Genomic DNA, 15,551 nt, shown 5'->3' on the forward strand with positions numbered 1-15,551 from the left:
GCTCACGTCTTCAAATCTAATGAATAAAGACGTGCTTCTGGTATTTAATTTAGTTAGGCATATGTGAACAGAATTCCTGTATAATAGCCCATATAGAATCTTTCTGTTATAGAATATATATATATTTTCCCTTAGTTTTCATAGGTTTTTAAATAATTTTAATTAGAGAATGGATAGTATGCTGGAATAATACAGGAAAAAACACTGAAGACTGGTAAATCTGTTTTCCAAATAATATTACTAATAGCCTACTCACAAAAAACATTTTATTTAAAAGCCAACTTAATTAAATTTATGCACACAAATATTTTAGCTTATGTTTACGATGTACTCATTTCACTTTTATAACAAAATTAAAAATAAGCTTAATGTAATTTTGTTAAAGAATACACAACTCAATTTCATTGAAAAAAATTTATGAAATTGAAACACGTAAATCTTAAACATAGGATAAAATACTTTTTTGACTGTTTGGTTCACCTTAATAAAAAAAAACTAATTCTAAAAGGTTATTTTAAAATCTGTATAATTGAAAAGGAGGCAAGAAAAGAAAAAAACATCAAATGTTTCAAATTGTGTCAAATTTTTATTTTTTATTTTTTTTTAATGTCAGTATTTGTTCATCAAAGCCAAATACTGCCCTCTTCTGAAACAGTGATAGTAAAACATCTTGTATGAATCCTGTGGAAGTGGCGTTTAACGTAGACCCTCTTGAAGGACTGACATATATTGTCATATATGAACATTATATACTGTAAATATTTATATTCATGATTAATATAATCATCAAGATACAGTTGAGAAAATGACTGATCAGTGAATGATGGTATCGTGTATACTACATCACAAATAACTTAAAAACACTGAATTTAATTTAGTCTTTTAGTTAGTAAGACTATATTCTTAATATTAACTTAGTGATTATTACACGTGTTGAAAAAAGTTCAAAATACTTTAAATTTAAAGTCTTAAGAATTTGGTTTTCTTTCTCAGCATCCTGCTATGTTGTGTCTCTCAGAAGAAATAACTGTTCAGATGAAGTGATATTTCCCACATAAACATGTATGTAGTTGTATGCAAGTGCCCTGCTCTCTACTGCCTCACTGAAGTGGTGGAAACGTCTACCTCAAGAGAGAGAGAGAGAATTTGGTTTGGGTGGGGTCTCGTTGTTCTTGACAGAGAGACAGACAGGTAGATAGAAAACACGGATGGACAGACGGACACACAGACAGACACAGATAGATAGATAGATAGAAAGAAAAGACGGATGGACAGACAGACACACACAGAGACAGACAGACAGGCAGAGATAGATAGATAGACAGATAGATAGATAGATAGATAGAGTTGAAGTCAGAAGTTTACATACACTTATGCTGAAGTCATTAAAATTCATTTTTTAACCACTCCACAGATTTCATATTAGCAAACTAAAGTTTTGGCAAATCGTTTAGGACATCTACTTTGTGCATGACACAAGTCATTTTTCCAACAATTGTTTGCAGACAGATTGTTTCACTTTTAATTGCCTATATCACAATTCCAGTGGGTCAGAAGTTTACATACACTAAGTTAACTGTGAAAATGATGTCAAGCCTTTAGGCAATTAACCAATTATCTTCTGATTGGCTAATTGGAGTCAATTGGAGGTGTACCTGTGAATGTATTTTAAGGCCTACCTTCAAACTCAGTGCCTTTTTGCTTGACATCATGGGAAAATCAAAAGAAATCAGCCAAGACCTCCACAAGTCTGGTTCATACTTGGGAGCAATTTCCAAATGCCTGAAAGTACTACGCTCCTCTGTACAAACAATAGTACGCAAGTATAAACCCCATGGGACCACTCAGCCATCATACCGCTCAGGAAGAAGATGCATGCTGTCTCCTAGAGATGAACATAGTTTGGTGCGAAAAATGCAAATCAATCTCTGAACAACAGCAAAGGACCTTGTGAAGATGCTGGAGGAAACAGGTAGACAAGTATCTATATCCACAGTAAAACAAGTCCTATATCGACATAACCTGAGAGGCTACTCAGATAGGAAGAAGCCACTGCTCCAAAACCGCCATAAAAAGCCAGACTACAGTTTGCAAGTGCACATGGGGACAAAGATCTTACTTTTTGGAGAAATGTCCTCTGGTCTGATGAAACAAAAATTGAACTGTTTGGCCATAATTACCATTGTTATGTTTGGAGGAAAAAGGGTGAGGCTTGCAAGCTGAAGAACACCATCCCAACCGTGAAGCATGGGGAGGGCAGCATCATGTTGTCGGGGTGCTTTGCTTCAGGAGGGACTGGTGCACTTCACAAAATAGATGGCATCATGAGGAAGGAAAATTATGTGGATATATTGAAACAACATCTCAAGACATCAGCCAGGAAGTTAAAGCTCGGTCGCAAATGGATCTTCCAAATGGACAATGACCCCAAGCATACCTCCAAAGTTGTGGCAAAATGGCTTAAGGACAACAAAGTCAAAGTATTGTAGTGGCCATCACAAAGCCCTGACCTCAGCCTGATAGAAAATTTCTGGGCAGAACTGAAAAAGCGTGTGAGAGCAAGGAGGCCTACAAACCTGACTCAGTTACACCAGTTCTGTCTGGAGGAATGGGCCAAAATTCCAGCAACGTATTGTGAGAAGCTTGTGGAAGGCTACCCAAAACGTTTGACCCAAGTTAAACAATTTAAAGGCAATGCTACCAAATACAATAAAGTATATGTAAACTTCTGACCCACTGGGAATGTGATGAAAGAAATAAAAGCTGAAATATATCATTCTCTCTTCTATTATTGTGACATTTCACATTCTTAAAATAAATTAGTGATCCTAACCCTCCTAAGACAGGGAATGTTCCCTTACGACTCAGTACACTTGACATTGCGTGCTAACGTATATGAGGAGTTGTCCTTCCACACAACCTAGTTGAAACCTCTCTACAATTAAGCCAATATTCTGATATTGGCTATGGTGTTTGAGCCCCGCCCTTTTAGGTGTGAAGCTGTCCGCTATAAAAGCATGTGCACAAACACCATTCCTTAGAATTTCTTCAAGACAGCGATTCATCTCTCATCTAGAAGCCCTCTACTGCTTCGCCGTCGATTACACGAGGCAGCGGGTGGAAACTTCACAGCAACGAGAAGACTCTCCGCTCCCCTGCAGTGTTCCAGCGAACATCACTCTGCCTCGCCGCTTGACGCTTCACTGGTGAACGGACCGCTTCAGCATCCTGATTCCAAGGAGCACTTCGGCAGGTGTTGTGTATCCTTACAAAGCAATTGCATATTGTACATTGTGTGAAAGCCCACACATTTCCAATTCTCTGGCAGCTAAGATCATTAGGCCCTCTTCTTCCCCTGCTGGCGCGGGATTCTTTTTCGTGGATAAGGATGGTTCCCTTTGTTCCTGTATTGACTATCGTAAGCTGAACGAGATCACGGTGAAGAACACTTACCCTTTGCCGTTGATGTCTTCGGCGTTCGAGCGTCTGCAGGGAGCCAACTTTTTCACGAAATTGGATCTCAGCAACGCCTATCATTTGGTCTGCATAAGGGAGGGCGATGAGTGGAAGACTGCTTTCAACACCCCTAGGGGGCATTTTGAATACTTGGTTATGCCTTTTGGTCTAGCCAACGCCCCCACAGTCTTCCAGGCTCTTGTTAATGACGTGCTGAGAGATATGGTTGATCAGTTTATTTTTGTCTACCTGGATGACATTTAGATTTTTTCCCATTCTCTCATCAGACGAGTGCTCCAACGGCTGCTAGAGAATGGGCTGTATGTCAAGGCTGAGAAATGCGAGTTCCACTCCCGATCGGTACATTTTCTGGGATTCATTGTGTCACCGGAGGGAATTCAGGTAGATCCAGCTAAGGTTAAGGCTGTGGTGGATTGGCCAACCCAGGATTCTCGCAAGGCCCTGCAGAGATTCCTGGGTTTCGTCAATTTCTACCGACGTTTTATTCGCAATTACTAGCCGCGCCTCTGACTGGTCTCACCTCTGCCAAAACAGAGTTTCAGTGGTCTCAGAAGGCCAAATTAGCCTTCACTAAACTCAAAGGCCGCTTTGTTTAGGCCACAATTCTAATCAACCCCGATCCTTCTCTTCAGTTTGTGGTAGAGGTGGACTCGTCGGATGTGGAGGTAGGTGCGGTACTCTCCCAACGAAGTCCCTCTGATGACAAAATGCATCCATGCGCCTTTTACTCCCATCGTCTTTCTCCCACTGAACGAAATTATGATACTGGCAACCGTGAGCTGCTGGCTATCAAGTTAGCCTTGGAGGAATGGCGCCATTGATTAGAGGGGTCTGGGGTACCTTTCATCATCTGGACCGATCATAAAAACCTTGAATATATCCGTTCTGCTAAATGTCTGAATTCCAGGTTGGCTCGGTGGGCTCTTTTTTTTTGGTCGTTTTGACTTTACCATCTCTTACCGTCCAGGTTCTAAGAACATCAAACCAGATGCCCTGTCTCGTATTTTTTATCGTTCCGAGCGACTGACCTCCCCAGATTCTATCGTTCCTACCGAAATGGTGGTGGTAGCGGTTTCTTGGTAGATCGAGTCGAAGGTCCGCACGACCTTGCAAGGGGTAATGCCCACGTCTAAAACCCCACCAAGTTGGTCGTTTGTGCCGGAATCAGTTCATTCTGACATCATCCATTGGGGCCATTCTTCCAAGTTAGCCTACCATCCTGGAGTCGGGCGTACCCTGGCTCTAGTCAAGCAGAGGTTTTGGTGGCCATCCATGGCCCATGATTTTCGCCTATTTGTTGGTTCCTGCTCTGTCTGTGCTGTTTCCAAGTCTTCCTGTACCCCTCCAGCTGGATTCCTTCAACCGCTGTTGGTGCCTTGGAGACCCTGGTCCCATATAGCCCTTGATTTTGTTTCAGCCCTTCCCTCCTCGCAGGGGTTCATGGTCGTCTTGACCGTGGTGGACGGATTCTCGAAGGAAGTGCATTTCATCCCTCTTCCCAAATAACCCTCAGCTAGAGAGACAGCGGTTGCTGTCATTGATCACCTCTTTCGAATCCATGGCCTCCCAACTGACGTGGTCTCCGACATGGGGCCCCAATTTGTTTCCAAATTTTGGAAAGCGTTTTTTAAACTGCTGGGGGCTACTGTTAGTCTTACTTCTGGTTTTCATCCCCAGAGCAACGGACAGGCTGAGCTGGCTAACCAAGACTAGAGAGAGTTTTACGGTGTGTGGCCTCTCACAACCCTATGTCTTGGAGCCAGCAGCTCATGTGGGTGGAGTACGCACACAACTCATTGCCAGTATCATCCACGGGCCTTTCTCTATTTCAGGTTAGTTTAGGCTACCAACCACCTTTGTTTTCAACACTGGAACCCGAAGTCGCAGTCCCCTCCACACATGCCTTCATCTAGAGGTGTCGTCGCACTTGGATCAGAGCCAGACGGACTCTCATCCAGGTGGAATGACGCACTAAGGCCCAAGACGATCGCCACCGGTCTAAGCCTCCCGTGTACATTGTAGGTCAAAAAGTGTGGCTTTCTTCTAAGGATATTCCTATGCATTCAGTTTCTAATAAACTCGCTCCCAAATTTATTGGCCCTTTTACTGTTACCAAAATCATAAGCCTGGTAGCAGTTTGTCTCAAATTACCCCCAGCATACAAAAGGTTTCACCCCACTTTCCACATTTCCAAAATTAAACCGGACATTCATTCTCCCATTAATCCACCTGCCCCTGTTCCCCCACCGCCACGCCTCATAGACGGGGAACCCGCTTATTCGGTCAAGCGTATTCTGGATTCTAGACGGAGGGGGCGCAGTTTCCAGTACCTGGTGGATTGGGAAGGTTACGGTCCAAAGGAGAGGAGTTGGGTCCCGACCTGGGACATACTTGACCATTCTCTCATTGACAGCTTCCATCAGCAGCACTCAGGGAGGTACTGTCATGGGAGGATTCATTCTGCTGGTTTGTTTCTGTGTGTCTCCCTCATGTTGTTGCTGGTGCGGAGTTAATCATGCGGCAACGTTGCCCAGCAGCGCTCATTACCAGCCGCTGCTTGATTAGCTCGGCACCTGCACACTATCTTCTCTCTCCCTTATAAGCAGCCCTTTTGTGTGAATTCAGTATCAGATCGTTCTCTTGTTGTGTGCTTGTTACTCGTGTTCTCACGCTGTTCTCTGTATTTTTTTAGTCTGGATATTTTTTGCCTATTTTCCTGTGCTCCAGCCATTACCATCAGCTCCATTCACCAGGATTTCTCACCTCTGTTTCTCTCTGCTCCAGTCGTTGCCATCTTACACCCTGCAATATACATTACCTCTACTCTCTCCCCGCTGCAGCTGCTGCCGTCAGAGTTCTCCACCTTCATCTTCTTCCACCTCGTCTCTGGACTGTTCCATTGTTTGTGCTACTTCATATTTTTTCATCATATACCTGAACTTTTCACTCATTAAACATTGTTATATTTTTACTCCTGCATCTGGGTCCTAATTATATCATGACACAAAGTTTATGTGGCGACTATATCTGTGTATCATGCACCTGAAGCCAGTGCCACTATAGGCAAGCATTAGAGGAACTTGGGATATCATTTTGGTCCTAAAAGCGCTTGCAGGGCCCCCCTTTGAGCCTTTGGACTCTGTTAATTTATGCATGCTCTCCATTAAGACCGCACTACTGCTGGCTCTGGCCTCAGTAAAACAGGTAGATGACTAACATGCACTATCAGTCGACAATTCATGTCTGGAGTTTGGCTCCGGTCTTTCAAAAGCCACTGTCAAACCCAGAAAAAGCTATGTGCCTAAGGTTCTAACCACGCCCTTCAGAGCGCAGGTGGTTCACCTTCAAGCTTTCTTCCCTCCTCCATTTTAGATGAGGAACAATCCATTCATTTTTATGCCCTGTGCGGACGCTACACGCATACGTTGAGCGAACCTGCCAGTTCAGACTGTCTGATCTGCTCTTTGTGTGCTATGGAGGATGCACAAAAGGAATATCCATCTCCAAGCAAAGACTTTCTCTCTGGATCGTTGATGCGATTGAACCCCCCCACCCCCCCAACTTTTGGGCCAGTTTCTATGTAAAATCCTGGACCGATTTCTCTTCCCAGTCCGCCCCAGCCTAGATGTAATGTCTTTCTCTTCACAAGTCTTCTCTGTTTACAGCGTTTGCTATTTCGTTTGCCAAACATATACTTATGCCCCTCCCATTAAGTACGGGCTCCCCATCATTTTACACAACCGCTTGTATCAGGCCATTGTAATTTACGATAAAGTCACAAGCACTTTCATTATAAATAACTCCCTTCCCGACTGGGTTCGTGAAGGGGTTCATTCATATTATTTGACTATAGTTCATATGTTCATTCTGAGTGCTCCCCTCCTGGGCAACATGAAGGTCACTCACTTGCGGTATACTCATGTCGGTCACCGTATGTAAACTTCAACTGTAGATAGATAGATAAATAGATAGATGTGCCAAAATTCTGCATGAGCAAAATTTTATTGTGAGTGTGTAAAATGATATTTTGAATGCACAAAAATGTTCTGTGCACACAAGATGATATTTTGAGCACGCAAGATGATATTTTGAGCGCACAAAAAGTTTGCACTCATTCACCATGCTACACGGACAGGTTTAAGCGTTGCACACCTTCTCTGTGTTTACATCAGCGTCTCCCACTGAACGTGTTTACATGCGTGTCGATGGGGCAGAACACTGTGGAGGAAGCAGCATTTTGAGACAAGTTGTTTTCTCACAGAGTGCCTGTTAAAGGTTTCTGTAGGCTGGATGCGCATGGAATGGATGATCTAGGGATGTCCAGCCCCCCTCCGATCAAGGCAGCAATGTGAAAGGGCTGCCTTTTCGTCCGCTCCCCCTTCATTGCTGGGACAGATGGAGAGATTGTTGGCCTCCATTTATCAGAAGATCTACCAAGCCTTAGCCGTAAGGGCTCTTAATGCCACCTCGCTTCTCACTGTGTATCAGGCCAAGCTGATGGAGGAGATGAAGCAGCAAATTGACGCCGGGGTACCGGACATGGCATTGTGGGAGGAGATCTGCTTCATTGTGGATCTCAACCTGCGCATGTCAAGAGGAGCCGTCCAGAGCTGTGGCCGCAGCATGGGTCTTGCCGTCATGATGGGGAGGCATTTGAAACATGCCTTCCCCGATAAGTCACTGCTCAAGCTGGACCCAGACCAGGCACCACCCCCCACCCCTGCCCCAGCAGTCAGTGCAGGGAGGGGCACAGCCGAAAAGTAAGGCTTCTTTTGTGTCTGCGGCTGCCAAACATCGCCTGTCTAACCCTCAGGGGAACAAGAACAGGCGGGCGACCTTACCAGTGTTCTGGTTTGGGACATGGAATGGGTGAACAGCACTCGCAGAGTCTGCTCTACTCCTTCCTCAAGAAGAGGAAGTCCCCTGCCAAGAGGACAATGGTGTGTGCACACAGACACATTGTTCCTTTTTTATGTTTGGTGGCAGATGTTTTGTGTTTTCTTCAGGAACTTTTGGGTAAAGGCAGGGCCTTTTCTACCATCAAGGTTTATCATCTCACTGCCACATCAGCCTGTCATGGTGGAATTGACTCGAGTACACCCGCTTGTTTGCAGGTTTATGAGGGCCGCTCGGCATTTGAACAGGGTGTTAAAACCGCTAGTTCCATCATGGGATCTGTCCATGGTTCTAAATGAGCTTTCTCAGCCTCCCTTTGAGCCAGTTGAAAGTATGGAATTTTAACTCCTTTCTCTAATGGTAGCTTTGTTAAAACGAATCCAGCCTTTGTGCCTTAGGTGAGCGACTCCGCGCTCAGTTGTAAGCCGGACTTGCTGGCTTTTAACCCTCCGCCACTTTCCCCGTCAGAGGGCGAACGGCTTAATTGTATGTTTCCAGTTTGTATTCGATGTTTGTCTGTGGAGAGAACTAAGGCATTGAGGAAGGGTAATCAGCTTTTTGTTTCTTGGGCTGATTCTCGTAAAGACAGACCCACATCATGACAGCGCCTGTCGCATTGGAAGCTATTATATTAAGTTATAATAGTTGGGGGTTGTGACCTCCGGAGGGCTTGAGAGCTCATTCTACCAGAAGCATGGCTACCTCATGGGCGCTGTTTAAGGGCATTTCAGTCCAGGACATTTGTGCAACTGCAAATTGGGCGTCAGATGTTACAGAGCCGTCAATGCCCCCCATCCATTCTTTGCAAATTGATTAGGTGGGTGTACATTGGACACTGCAAGTTGGTTGATGGTCTGATTCGGACAGCATATGTACAATACGGGAGTTGACTATATCCCATAGTGAGATACCGAACGAATGTTAGAAAGAGAACTTTAGGTTACTCACGTAACCCCGGTTCTCTGATAACAGAAGTGAGGTATCTCACCACACTTCCCTCCTTGCAGTTGCACAGAGAAGAGATATGCAGAGAATGAAGAAGAGACCTGTGGCGGTGTCTTTTATAGGGAGGTGGGGATCCCTTATCACTGCTGTGATTGGTCTGTCAGCTGACAGACGTGGTGTCATTGCTTCCAGTGTCAGATATGCCTGAGGCAAATTCCCATAGTGAGATACCTCACTTCTTTTATCAGAGAACCGGGGTTATGTGAGTAACCTAAAGTTAGCATTTTGGCTGTGTACTCACAGAACGACGTAGACACACTGCAGAACTATAAATGCAAACCAACGTGTATAAAGGCAAAACCTGCACCATAGGTTCGACGCAGAAGTATAAATCGGCTTAAAAATGGCAGGACCCTTGAGGGCGCCCCTGCCCTATGTAGAATAAAACAGCTGTTATAAGGTTACTGATATGACAATGTGAGCGGTCATGATTTCATACAGTGCATGTGTTTCAAAATTACAAATCATTCTTTTAAGAGTAAAAAAAAAAATAAATAAAAATGTAATGGAGAAAAAAGTACTGAGTGCACCTTTTATTTTTGTTTTAAATAAAATTAATTGTATATTTTTAATACTTTAAGATGAACATTTTGACAATTTACATGTTGTTTGCCTTAGTCAACATGAAATTAAAATTGACCCTATATACTTTGTTAATACATGCTTGGTCTTATTTTGGACTTTTGATTGGTCAACATGATTCCAGAGGAAAAAATGTTGGTCTTTGTATTATTTCATCAAAATGAAATAACATATTCCACCTCTAAAATGACAACTTTTTTGGCTGACATCCCCTCCATTCCAACCACCTGTCATATATACAGTAGGCCACTTTTCATGAATTTCTAATGACTAAAATCAAGTCCCACTCTGAGCCCCAATCCCTCCTCCCCCATTAAATATTCTGCTTCATTTAATAATATGTGTCATTACGGAAGTAAAATAGGTAGCAAACACCATTGCATTTAAACCCCAAAATAGACAACTACAAACAATATGATCAATGTTATACATAGATTTAATAATAAACAATAAAACTATGTCAGACTATATTCTTTGCTCTGTCCACATTGAGTTTGGCATGATCTGTGTTCTGTTGAATTTTGCTGTTCGTGTTTGGAACTGCCTGTGGTTGAATGCATAGAGGAAAGGGTTAAGGCAGTCATTCAGAAAGGAAAATGCTATCAACAAGTCCCAGCTGTCCTTACACACATTTTAGTACCTCTAAATCTTCTGCCATAGCGATCAGTGACAGCCCATTAAACAGGTGCAGCTGCATCCACAATACAAAGAAGGCCACAATGTTACTGGTAACCAACCATGTCATTTGTGAGCTGCTGCTGTTATGGAGTGTGCTCTGCACTTTTATGTAAAGAGAAACATAAAGATGCCATAACAGAGAATGGGACTACAGATCCCAGCATGCTCTGCTCCAAAAAACAAAAGCTTCCTCCAAAATGCCACTGTAATACACTTCACATTGTGATGAGATTCCAGCATTAACCATCCTAATGGAGAGTGTAGGTAAGGGGATACAGCCTCAGAGTGCCCAGAATGCTCCAAGCACCACCCTCTGACCAGCAAGCCCCATTATGGCCCAGTGTTGAGGATACAGCACCTGTAGAAATCGTTGCACGCTTAGTAGAGTTATGTTGAACGCACTGGTATAGCAGGAAAAACAGTAGCTTACACCAAAACAGGCCAGGAGTCCAGTTATGAAGAAGGTTGTACATCAACATAGGGAGCAGGAGCAGAGAAAGCAAGTCCCACGTGGCCAAACTTAACATCAAAGTTAGAGTGAAAATCTCCTGCTGGTTCCAAAAACATTTGTCTAATGTTCTAGGGATCGATGTCTTGCATTCCTAAACTCTGCAAAGACATCCACACCAAAATATTTTACCAGAGTGTCTGCCAGGATTAATAAGGCATTTTTTTTCAGTGCAGTGCAAATTATACGCATGCCTCGTTTTGATTTGAATTTATTGCATGTATGATCACATTAGTTACACAAGGATGTTATGAAATGGCTCCCTGTCATTTTGAATGTGATGTTTATTGCTTGCTACTGTGGATACAGGGGTATTTCTTTCTTCCATTCCACACAAAATGACACATTTTCACAAATGTTCACGCTGCTCTTTTGCATACAATGAAAGTATATAATGATCAGAGGATGTAAAGCTCATAAAAGCATAAAAGGATTCCATATGACTCATATGCTATATTCCAAGCCTTCTGAAGCCAATTCCTTGGTGTGATGAACAGACCAAAATTTATATAATTGAAAACTGGAAAAAAAAAAAAAACTCTCCTCCGCCATAGCTCTCAAATCTCATTCGCACATGTGCATATATTTAACCTTGATATGCCAAGATGAATTCTACCAGGTTTGATGTCAATGAAACTAAACACCATTGGTTCTTGCATGTCTCCTAACTGAAAATGACATTACAGTTTAAATATATGAGTGTGCGTGAGATTTGAGAGCTTTGTCTTTGTTTCAATGTATTAATATCACAAGCTTTGATTGACCAAAGAAGTTGATACATTATTATTAGCAGCACAAATGTAATAATTCTCATGTACCACTCTTTTTAAATGCATAAACGTGGATATGCATACAGAAATGCACAAATACTCTGATATTTACCTCCAAGAAATTCCAAAGACCATGGACACCAAATATTACAAACACACAATGATACTGGTTGTCATGCAAATATGTCGAGACTGTCAGAATTACTGCTGTGCAGAAGTGCCACAAACATCCTGAAGGCAAATCCTTCTGTTTATAATGCATGCTGTATTTATGTACAGTGTTGTGAAAAAGTATTTGGCCCCTGATTTCTTCTATTTTTCATACTAAATTGTTTTAGATCTTCAAATGAGATATAACATAAAGCAAAGGCAACCTGAGTAAACAAAATACAGTTTTCAAATATTTTTTTTAATGAAGCAAAAAGGTTATCCAACACCTATATCACCCATGTGAAAAACGAACTGCCCCCTTAAACTTAAAAGCTTGTTTGTTCCTCCTTTAGCAGCAACAACTGCAACCAAACGCTTCCGATAACTGGAGATCAGTCTTTCACAATGTTGTGGTGAAATTTTGGCCAACTCTTCTTTGCATAACTGCTTTAGTTCAGCCACATTGGCTCGAGCATCGAGCATGAACTACCCGTTCAAGGTCCTGCCACAGCATCTGAATCGGGTTCAAGTCAGGACTTTGACTAGGCCACTCCAGAACTTTAATTTAACTTCTTTTGAGCATTCAGAGGTGGGCTTACTCCTATGCTTTGGATCATTGTCTTGCTGCTTAATCCTGTGCCGCTTGAGCTTCAACTCACAGACTGATGACCGGGTGTTCTCCTTTAGGAATTTCTGGTAGAGAGGAGAATTCATGTTTCCCTCAATTAATGCAAGTCGCCCTGGCTCTGAATCAGCAAAGCATCCCCACACCATCACACTACCACCGCTTGACCGTAGGTATGATGTGCTTTTTGTGGAATTCTGTGTTTGATTTATGCCAGATGTAACAGGACCCCTGTCTTCCAAACAGTCCTACTTTCGACTCATCAGTCCACAGAACATTCTCCCAAAAGGTTTGAGGATCAAGGTGTGTTTTGGCAAAATTCAGATGTTCTTCTGGGTTAGCAGTGCTTTTCGCCTCACCACTCTTCCATGGATGGCATTTTTGCCCAGTGTCTTTCTAATAGTGGAGTCATGAACAGTGACCTTTATTGATGCGAGGCCTGCAGTTCCTTGGATGTTGTCCTTGGCTTTTTTGTGACTTCCTGGATGAGTCGTCACTGTGCTCTTGGAGGAATTTTGGAAGGTCAGCCACTTCTGGGAAGGTTCACTACTGTGCCAAATTATCTCCATTTTGAGATAATGGGTCTCAGTGTAGTTCTTTGGTCCAAGAGCCTTTGAAATAGCTTTGTAACCCTTCCCAGACTGATGTATTTCAATCAAATTTTTCCCCATCACTTCTGGAATTTCTTTCAACCATGGCATATTGTACTACTGGGTGAAACCTTTTAGCCAACCTCATGCTGCTGAAAAAGTTATATTTAGGTGTTGATTTGATTGAACAGGGCTGGCAGTAATCAGGCCTGGGGGTGTCTAGTCCAGCTGAACCCCATTATGAATGCAGTTTAATAGATTTGGGGATTTAGTAACTAAGGGAGCAATTACTATTTCACACAGGCCCAGCTGGTACTGGATATCTTTTTTGCTTCAATAAATAACATTATCATTTAAAAACTGTATTTTACTCAGACTGCCTTTGTTTTATGGTAGATTTTTTGAAACAATTTAGTATGAGATATACACAAAAACAGAAGAAATTAGGCAAATACTTTTTCACAGCACTGTATGACCATATGAGAATCACTAACAAATGTAATGCAGGTGATACATTGTGCGTCCCTCACAGATTACGAGCATCACACTTTGTAATTACTAAAAAGAGACTAAAAGCATGTCTTTATTTGATGTTTGACACCGAAGATAATGAAAATCAACTCTGCTGCTGTAAATATTTGCAGATTGAAAATTTGTATTTGATATAAGTAAATGTCTTATATTGATTATTAAAATAATCATATAGAAACGTAAAGGTAGCATCATGAAATTGCTAGAAGATAGCGGAGTATGAGCCGTATTTGCTGTGGCAGAAAAATAAAGCACAATGGAAGGGGTTACTTTCAATAAAAAAAAAAATTAAAAAAAAAATTGAGTTATTTTTATGTGTTCCTGAGCAACTGATAAGAAAGCATTAGCCTCTCTGCTGCCCCCACCAGCTCTGGAGTAAGCATGGCGTTTCTGTGATTGGGATACATGGCTGGTCATGCGATCTCAAAATGGAGGCAACCATGAGGGGGTGACCTGCCTTATGTAGAATAAACTGGCTTTTTCTTGTGCCACTGATATGACCAAACAGGGTTCCCACTCTTTTCAAAGCACAATTTAACAGGACATTTCCAGGACATTTCATGTGCCACACAGTGTAATATTTAAGCAAAATCACATGAGAGGCCTTTAAAATTGTGGTTAGTAGAGGATTACTTTTTCAAAATTCCAAATTTGACAGTTTATTTACATGTAATCAAATAAAAATCCTCACAGCACAATCCGAAACAATACTGGAGATGTTTTTGTCAAATGACGTACTGCACAACAGAACGTCACAGATGTGAGATATTGCTTTAATACATTATTATTTAATTGCATTAAACATGATCTTTTTTCCTCATTTCACGGGTCCATTTAAATCGAGCTTTTATTTTGCCATTTCTGTGTGATTTTGACAGTAGTTTCATTAAAAAAAAGTTTCAAAAAACTATGATTTCATTAAAAAAGCTATACAATCTGTATGTGCTGCACACTTCATAGCACTCTGCTCACTGTCATCTACTACTACTACTACTACTACTACTACACACACACACACACACACGATGCTCAGGATGAGGTGTTTTCAGAGTATGAGTGGCCGGCTTCACACATTGATTTTGAAGTACGCAGCACATGCAAGTTTTATATTTATTGAATTAAATCGCAGCCTTTTGTGGTCTAAATAATAATCACACTTGGACATATCGAGATTTAAATTGTATGAATTGTGGATTAAAACATTCATTTTCGTCCAAAATATGTCAAATTCCGTGACATTCTACATTTTATAGACAATGCAGTTTTTTATGACTGGATTCAGTGATTCCGTCAGTGTATTCCACACCTACTGTAATGTTGTAACGGCGGCATAAGCAGACTTTGAATTAGAATTATTGAAAATTAAAGGGCGCATCACCACGCTACCAATTCAGAGTGTGAATTCATTTTCACAAAAAAATCTGCGGCCCGACCGTCATCGTTGTCTAAAATCAAATGTTTTTGTTGTTAACACTACAGCAGTGTTGGAACAAAAAAAACATTTGCACTATATTAATACTAGTACAAAACTTAAACCTTGTCAGCAACACAATCAAGCTGTATTATATAAAAATATTTTCCAAGACAAATAATTATTTTCCAGGACATTTAGGTATTTTTCTCATTTTCCATGACTTTTCCATGGCTGGAAAACTGCATTACCAAAATTCCAAGTTGCCTGTCGATTTTCACCAAACTTGAGCTCTATGCAAAATACTTTGGAAAATTCTTTGCCACCG

This window comes from Myxocyprinus asiaticus, chromosome 33 (assembly GCF_019703515.2).
Source record: "Myxocyprinus asiaticus isolate MX2 ecotype Aquarium Trade chromosome 33, UBuf_Myxa_2, whole genome shotgun sequence".
Lineage (NCBI taxonomy): Eukaryota > Metazoa > Chordata > Actinopteri > Cypriniformes > Catostomidae > Myxocyprinus > Myxocyprinus asiaticus.